This window comes from Periplaneta americana, chromosome 7, assembly GCF_040183065.1.
Source record: "Periplaneta americana isolate PAMFEO1 chromosome 7, P.americana_PAMFEO1_priV1, whole genome shotgun sequence".
Taxonomy (NCBI): domain Eukaryota; kingdom Metazoa; phylum Arthropoda; class Insecta; order Blattodea; family Blattidae; genus Periplaneta; species Periplaneta americana.
In genome coordinates this window covers 23,036,587-23,044,830 of record NC_091123.1, presented here as the reverse complement: position 1 = coordinate 23,044,830, position 8,244 = coordinate 23,036,587, and the positions used below count along the sequence as shown (strand labels likewise).

At 32.7% G+C, this 8,244-nt stretch overlaps 1 long non-coding RNA gene across 1 annotated transcript; it reads left to right on the top strand.

The window, feature by feature from the left end:
• The first annotated feature begins 288 nt into the window (after nucleotides 1–288).
• Nucleotides 289–5,432, top strand: LOC138702975 (uncharacterized). The gene is made up of 2 exons (XR_011332930.1): nucleotides 289–517; nucleotides 4,727–5,432. It is a non-coding gene; the product is annotated as an uncharacterized lncRNA (long non-coding RNA).
• Nucleotides 5,433–8,244: the final 2,812 nt, after the last annotated feature.

The following is an 8,244-nucleotide window of genomic DNA, read 5'->3' as shown; positions in this document are numbered from 1 at the left end:
AATTTAATAAAAATAATAATAATAATAATAATTATTATTATTATTATTATTATTATTATTATTATTATTATTATTATTATTATTATTATTATTATTACCGTATTCGTACCTCTTTCGAATTATTTTTATTAAATTAATATAACAGGCAATAAAATCATAGTTGAACGCAGCACAATGAACAACATAATATGTGCAAATTCTTCAAGTTTTGAGCGTAGCTTAATTTCAGTCTTTGTAGCTGAATTTCGGGACGTTTGTAGCCGACTCGCTCGTGTTCAGGTTGGCTACTCTGACAGAGAGACAGAGGGACTTCGGGGAGGAATTGTGCGTCGGTAACGAAAGCAAATTGTATTTAGAATCATTTAACAAATATAATTACCTGTTCTTTATAAAGCAACTTTTGAAAACAGTGCAAAAATGCCTCAAGGTAAACTTAAAGTGAAAACTAAGTTGCCAACTAAGACTAAATCAAAGAAGAAGGCTAAAAGGGAAGCACAGGGAGTATCTAAAAGGAGAAGTAAGTAACCTAGCCGTGCGTCAATATTAGAATAGAATTGGCTAATGAAAAATTAATAGTTCTGTTGTTTATGTATATGACCAAGTTTTGATATTAAATTGCACTAAAGGCGTTAGAAAACAATATAATATTTATTTATATGTATAGTACCTTCACAGTTTAAGATACTTTCTCATTTCTATAATAAATTGTGGGTCATTGTGGACGTGCTGAACTTGAGTTTGTGCATCAATAGTGTAGTGGGTCTATAATAGCGTGGCGTGGGTCTTTATTATCCCTCCCCTGCATAGCATGATACGAAGCTCTGTGTAAAGCTTGGGCTATGTGAGGACATTCGCATCGTTTTCTAATTATGTAAAATGTAAATTTCATTGTTAATATAAAATGTAAATTTCATTGTTAGTTTCGTTCCGTTTGATTTTTTTTTTTTCGCATGATGAAGCATTTATCAAATTATGACGACTAAGAGATTTTTGCTCATTCTGAATGACTATCAAAGTCGGCGTTATAATTAATTAATATTAACGCAATTAATTATAATTTGTAGTGGACAAATATTAAATGTATCAAAATGAATAGCCATGTTTGGTACAGGAATCGCAATAGGCATATTGTATTATGGTATGTTTGTATTCATAGAATCAGTAGGTACCAACTTACTGTATATAATATTTTTTCTACATTGATAAAAGGGTCGGTCATAAATCATGATAGCGAGGTGTGATATTTTGCTTTCATTAACTAGACCTAATAAATTCCCCCAGTCATATTCACGCCATTAATTTAGTTTCACCCTCGGAATCGAGATTGGTTCTAATGAGAAAGGTTGTATAGCCTATTTTTCATTTGAGATTTAGGTAATGGGCGCAGCATATTATTGAGGTTTTAGTATTCTTGTTTTGAGCTATTTTTCATAAACGTCTACAGGCCACCGGCATAGCTCAGTCGCTGAGATGCTTGCCTGCCAATTTGAAATTGCACTCGGGTGTGGATTCATTTTTCACTTGGGTTGATTGCAGGGTTGGGTTTTTCCGAGGTTTTCCCCAACCATAAGGCGAATGTCAGGCTAACTATGGCAAATCCTCGGACTCGTCTCACCGAATACAATCTCACTATCACCAAGCCCATCGACACTAAATAATCTAGTAGTTGTTACAGCGTCGTTAAATAACAAACTAAAAAAACACATCTACAACATACCTTTAAATCTCTTAATATGTAATTTCAATATATGCTATTTTTCAAATTTCATATAGACCCTACTAGATTTTTCAAAAAGATTTTTATCAATATTATCATTTTTTTGAAGTAAACTATACATTCTACATTAAATATTTTACTGTATGTTGTTCATACAGGAGAGCTATACATGCATGCAAAGTTTCATTAAAATATTTTAAATACTTATTGAGTTACAGTAGAATTCCTCTTAACTGGCACCAAAGGGACCAGGCTAGTTCCAGATACGAAATTTTGCCGGTTAATTGAATGGGTGTGCTTCTGAACAGGGGCAGTGGCATTTCCCCTAAGGTTAGAGGGCAGTTTAGGTGTGTGTGTATTAATGGAAAAAAAATGTCATATAAACACGCAGTCTATTCTCAATATTTTCCAGCCCCTAATTTTCGATTAATGCACACATACCTAAACTGGGCTCCAACCTTAGAGGAAATGCCGCTGCCCCTGTTCGGAAGCATGCCTGCTTATTTCTCTATCACTTGCTAATAACTGAATAAACATAAAAAAATGTGGATTTTCCTTATTAAAACACATCACACAACACAAATAAGACACTAATTTTAGGTTCGAATATTCAATGAAAATGTAAGTTCCACAATCTGGGCTGTCAGTTTTGCCACATTAGGAAGTTCGTGCAAACTTCCTAATGTGGCAAAACTGACGGCCCAGACTGTGGCTATGTGGCAGATTTAATTTTTTTTTTTTTTTTTGCCCAGCCAAAAGTGCCGTTGTCGGCTATTTGGGTGCCGGTTACAAGGGATTTTACTGTACTATATAAATCCTGTCCTGCTGAACAAAATACTCCACAGATTTTCATATATTATTTAAAATAACTATTACTTGCAAATGGCTTTTAAAGGACCCCGAGGTTCATTGCCACTCTTACATAAGCTTACCATTGATCCCTATCCTGAACAAAATTAATCCAGTCCCAAGCATTATATCTCACTTTCCTCCATCCATATTAATATTATCCTCCCACCTACATCTCGGCCTCCTCAAAGGTCTTTTTCCCTTAGGTCTTCCAACTAACACTTTGTATGCATTTCTGGATTTACCCATACGGCTGGATGCCCTGCTCATCTCAGACATCTGGATTTAATGTTCCTAATTGTGTTAGGTGAAGAGTACAATGTGTGCAGCTCTGCATTGTATAACTTCATCCCTCTTACCCCAAATATTTTCATAAGCACCTTATTCTCGAACACACTTAACCTCTGTTCCTCTCTCAAAATGAGACTCCAAGTTTCACAACCATAAAGAATAACCGGTAACATAACTGTTTGTTGAAGTGTCAGTTTTTTGAAAGCAGACTGGATGACAAAAGCGTCTCAGCCGAATAATAACAGGCATTTCCCATATTTAATCTTCGTTTAATTTCCTCTTGAGTGTTATTTATATTTGTTATTATTGCTTCAAGTTATTTGAATTTTTCCAACTTTTCAAAGGATAAATTTCCAATTTTTATATTTTATATTTTAACTCCAAAAAAGTTAATAAGATTGTCCATCTCCAATGGATTCCAGTACACTGTGGAGTCATGGGGAATGAAACCGCAGACACACTCGTAAAGAAAGGCACAACAATAAAACAAAAGTCTAAATTTAATTTCTCATATTCCTCAATAAAATGCTTGATCACTACAAAATTTTTTCATTCATACCTACAAGAAATAGAATCAAATGCTAAAGACAGAAAATGGATTGCACTACTTTCCAACCCAGATATAATCCCTCAGAGACCAAGGAAAACAGCAGTTGCAGCCTTCAGACTATTGACAAATCATGACTGTCTAGCAAGTCATCTCTACAGAATAGGTATCTCAGCTTCACCAATATGTGTCCTGTGTAACGATCCAGCAGAAATGAATGAAGATCACTTGAAGACCTGTGAAGCATTAAGATCAGAAGAAACTACAGTTCAAAAGTATTGGAAAGCACGACTGCTAATGGCTTCATTGCCAGATGCAAGGCACTAGACAGCAACATATTTTCATTTTGTACTATGTTCTGGTTACTAGACATAATCATATACTTTGTTTTTCGGAATTTACTTTCAGACTTATTTCATTATTTGCATCAAGTAAAATTCCAGTGTTTTCCCTAATAGTTTGTGGATTTTCTCCTAATATATTCATGTCATCTGCATAAACTTTCCTAATGGCATATTCTAGAGCAAAGCTAAAAGGTAAACGTGCATCTCCTTGCTTTAGCCCTCAGTGAATTGGTAAAGTGTCAGACAGAAACTGGCCTATAAGGACTCTGCTGTATGTTTCACTGAGTCACATTTTAATTAATCAAACTAATTTCTTGGTAATACCAACGTCAATAAGAATATTATATAAAACTTCTCTCTTTACTGAGTCATATGCCTTTTTGAAATCTATTAATAATTGATGAACTTTGTCCTTATACTCCAATTTTTTCTCCAATATTTGTGGGATACAAAAAAATGTGATCAATAGTCTATTATGTCTAAAATCACGTTGATGATCCCCAATAATTTCATCAGGCTATATATGGAGTTAATCTTCTCAAAAGAATATTGGACAAAAGTTTGTACGGTATCAATAAAAGTGATATTCCTCAAAAGTTACTACAATTAGTCTTTTCTTCCTTGTTAAAGATGGATACAGTTATTTTTTATGGACTCCTTCCATTGTTCTGGTACAATTTCCTTTTCCCAAATAGCAAGTACAAGCTTATAAATTTCACTAGCTAATGCATTTCCACTCTCTTGTATTAATTCTGCTGGAGTTTGATCAATACCTGGAGATTTTGAAAAATATTAAAATTGCTCAGTGATATACAGCTAGTTTATATTAAGCATGCTAATTTTTATTTTCAGAGGATCTCTAGATTCTGAGGAAAAAAATGTTGAAATATAGTAAAATTATACTAGCGAAAGGTATACCTTTCCCCTTAACATGTTTCTCAGGTCGTTATCCATAATCAAAATTACAATTAATTTCAGATCGTCCCGTTGCTCCAAAGAAACAGAAACATCAGGCAGCACAGAAACTTAAGAAAATGATCTCAAAAACTGTTAATGAAACAATGGAAGACGAGTTGAGGGCTAGGGCCTTAGATGGCAAGAAATCCCTTGTCTCGAAAAAACGGACGACTTCTGGTAAATCCAGAGGTGCCAAGAAAACATGAAGTTCTGGAATTGGGTGAATATTTCATCAGTATCACCATTTTTCACCACCCATCATTCTTTGTTGTAATGTGCCTTACCTGTTTGAAATGTATTGCATTATATTCTTTGAAACCTCAAAAATTTTGATTTAGATATCTCACTATTTCACAGTTGTTGTTTATTGTGCATAAGCATAGGTTCTTGTGTTTTAATGGAGTTTACTATTAATATGCATGTGATTGCATAAGTACAATCTTTATCTGACTTTACAAAGGTTCTAGCAGTGTGTTTGCAGAATATGCACTCTGGAAGATCACTGATACTGTACAAATTAGTTATTTTTAAGTTAACATTGGTTATTTGAATTGTACAAGAGATTACGAACAAATTTTATGCCTTTATGCTTTGATTTTAACTCAGGTTGTGTTAATTGTTTTCAGTAGAAAGAGAAATAATAATTTTATGTTGCAAGGAAATCTATTAATTTGTTGTGTAGGCTTCAGTTGTCATTTCAAATGAAATAAAACTTATTTTAACTGTGTTTGCTTATCACTACTTTAATTGTCCATTGTCATTTTCTTATACTCCAACTGTTTAACTCATTCTATCTCCAGATTAACTCTAAAGTTTTCAAAATATGAGCTCTAGATGAAGAATAATTGTTATGAGTTTATAATAATTTCAGGCAGCTTCAACAGATCCAGACTATTTGACAACCATTTTAGGGAATTTTATAGCATTTTCACAAATGTTAAAATTGAGAAAATTACAAAAGTTGTTGGAGACAACACACATAAACATATTATGATGTAATTAATCAAAATTTACTTTCTTCCGTATTTTTGTAGTATTAACCTCGTTTAACTTTGTCTCATATTTTATGTTAAAATTGCTTTTTCAACCAAGAAGTTGTTTCATTTTAGTGTGGTGCAAGAAAGTGATAATTTATAATCCTGCAAATGAAGCAAAGACAAATAAAGTGAACATGTACAAAGAATGAAGGAAAGTAATTTGGGAACAACTGGATAATACCCACGGCAGAGCAATGTCGATAGTCGACGTTACTCGCTGGCCACTAGTCACCAGGCCGTACCGAGCTGTGCCAAACAAAACACAATCGAAATGGTGGTAGTAAAATTCGCGACTATATTCTTAAATAATTCACTGAATTAGTTAAGTGCAAGACTTCTGGCTTCTGTTGCATTCAAACAATTATAAAATACGATAATTTGGTCCAGGGAGCATCCGTTTTTGATGCAAAGATAATTTGTTTGGCTTGTTTCTTAAATAAAATTACGAAATGGCGTTCCTGTGCTTAACATTTAATAAAAAAAGAAATATAGCAAAACTGTTTTGTCTCGAGACTCTCATCTAAGTCACGTAATAAGTCACGTAATCTACTTCAATATATTTGCGCAAATATACCTTGTAGCTAACAGTGGTGCTATCTCTCAGTAATGTTCAGAACGAAGGGAGGCAGAGAGAGAAAAGAAACAAATTTCTCCCTCCAACGATGCCACACACCAACGTCGTGTTCTTATGTTGGCAAGATTGTGTATTTACTTAAATTTGGTGCTAAACGTAACGGCATGGTTCAAAGATACCGTGGGAATTCTCCAGTTTAGTGGTAATTTGTTTCAACTGATAATGTAAGAATGACATGTCAAAGAACTATCTCATGAACTTCAGGGCGGGATATTTTTCTTTTTTTAGTTGGCAGTTTTAGCAAGGTTTGTTGTTTAAACATAATTTTATTAACTATTCTCTCACTAATGTAAGTGATTTTAGTAATTATATTACCGACATATCTCTCTGCACAATCTGCATACACAGTTTTATTGGTTTTATGTATGAATCACAGTATTTTTACTGAGAAGTAATCACTTTACATCAGTGAACAGTAATTATTCTAGGAGTATAATAGAACATGAACTGATACAAACAGCATCGTGAATATGAAATATGCTTTATATTTTTGTTTTGTTAAGCCTGTATATCTTCATTTAGTTTAATTACAATTAGAGTAGCTAACTAAATAGTTCAGGGGATGAAATAAAAATTTCCTCACTTATATAATGTGTGATTTTCTCTAAGCAGTTCAAATTTACAATTCATGTTTGCTGTTTCCGATAAGTTTGTGATATGAAAATGTATAGTTTAAATTTGTTTGAAGTAAAGATGAGGAAGTGTTTACAACAGGAAATTCATTTCCCTTAGTGGAAAAAAAAAATCAGAAGGGAGGAAGGGGAATACATTAATATTCATTTTTTCCCCATCATCTCGAACACTAATCTTAATTAATTTGAGTGGTCTTTATTGTTAATTCGAATGGATACCATATATTGTAAAAATTCAGTGTATTCAAAATACTTTATTGTTATAATTCTTTTTAATGAATACTTTTAGTAGCATCCATCACGTCAGTCTTAGTTGTTGTCATAAGGAATTTAAATTCTACTAGGCATCAGATTCGAATATCTAACTGTGTAACTTTTATCAGAGAGATTTAAAGAAAACTCTAGATATTTCTTAGCAAGTGGTGAAAGGGTAAAATTATTCCTCGTGAAAATATGGAGATGGCTTTCATTCTTATGTCATGTTGTTAGCTAGAGACACGTGATTGGTTGGTTTCATTTTGTAGTCGCTCTACAATATTGTGAAATTAAGTGCAATAATATAATGTTTATGAAATGGCCGAAAATTTTTGTGATAACTTGGAGTAACTTCTTTCCATTTGTGTATCAAGTGCAATAAATATATCTTTAATTTGTCCTTCTTAAACAGTTTAACTGGTTTACTTATGTAGGGTTAAGAATTAATTCATAATATGTAGACATTAAAGCATCTCTGCCTACAGTATAACAGAAATTTACTGCAGTTGACTATTTGGTATATTTATTACATTGTTTTCGTTTACTTTTGCACATTTTAATGGTGTATTTTATTACGTATGTAATTAAAGTAGTAACAGCAGACATTGGTTTGTATTGTGTGAATTAAAAGAACATACTCACAAAATTATTTATTCTGATACAATGCATCTGAGCTTGAAGCTAATTCCATAATGCTTTGCAAATTCCATCTGTATCATACTTAAAAATTCTTTGCACATCCCAGTATCTTATGTACAGCTTGTACATTCATAAAAAATGAATAAGAAAAGATTGAATTGAAGCAGTCTTTTTCTACTAAAATGTTTGTTTTATTTTATTGTGTAATTGAGAAGAAACAATATTCATTATTCATCTTTTTTGTTGTCATATAACATTCGGTTTATTTATTTAAGAACCAGTCTGAGACTAAGAATGAAATATCAATAATCTCCATGTTATCATGTAGGTTAATAACATTCA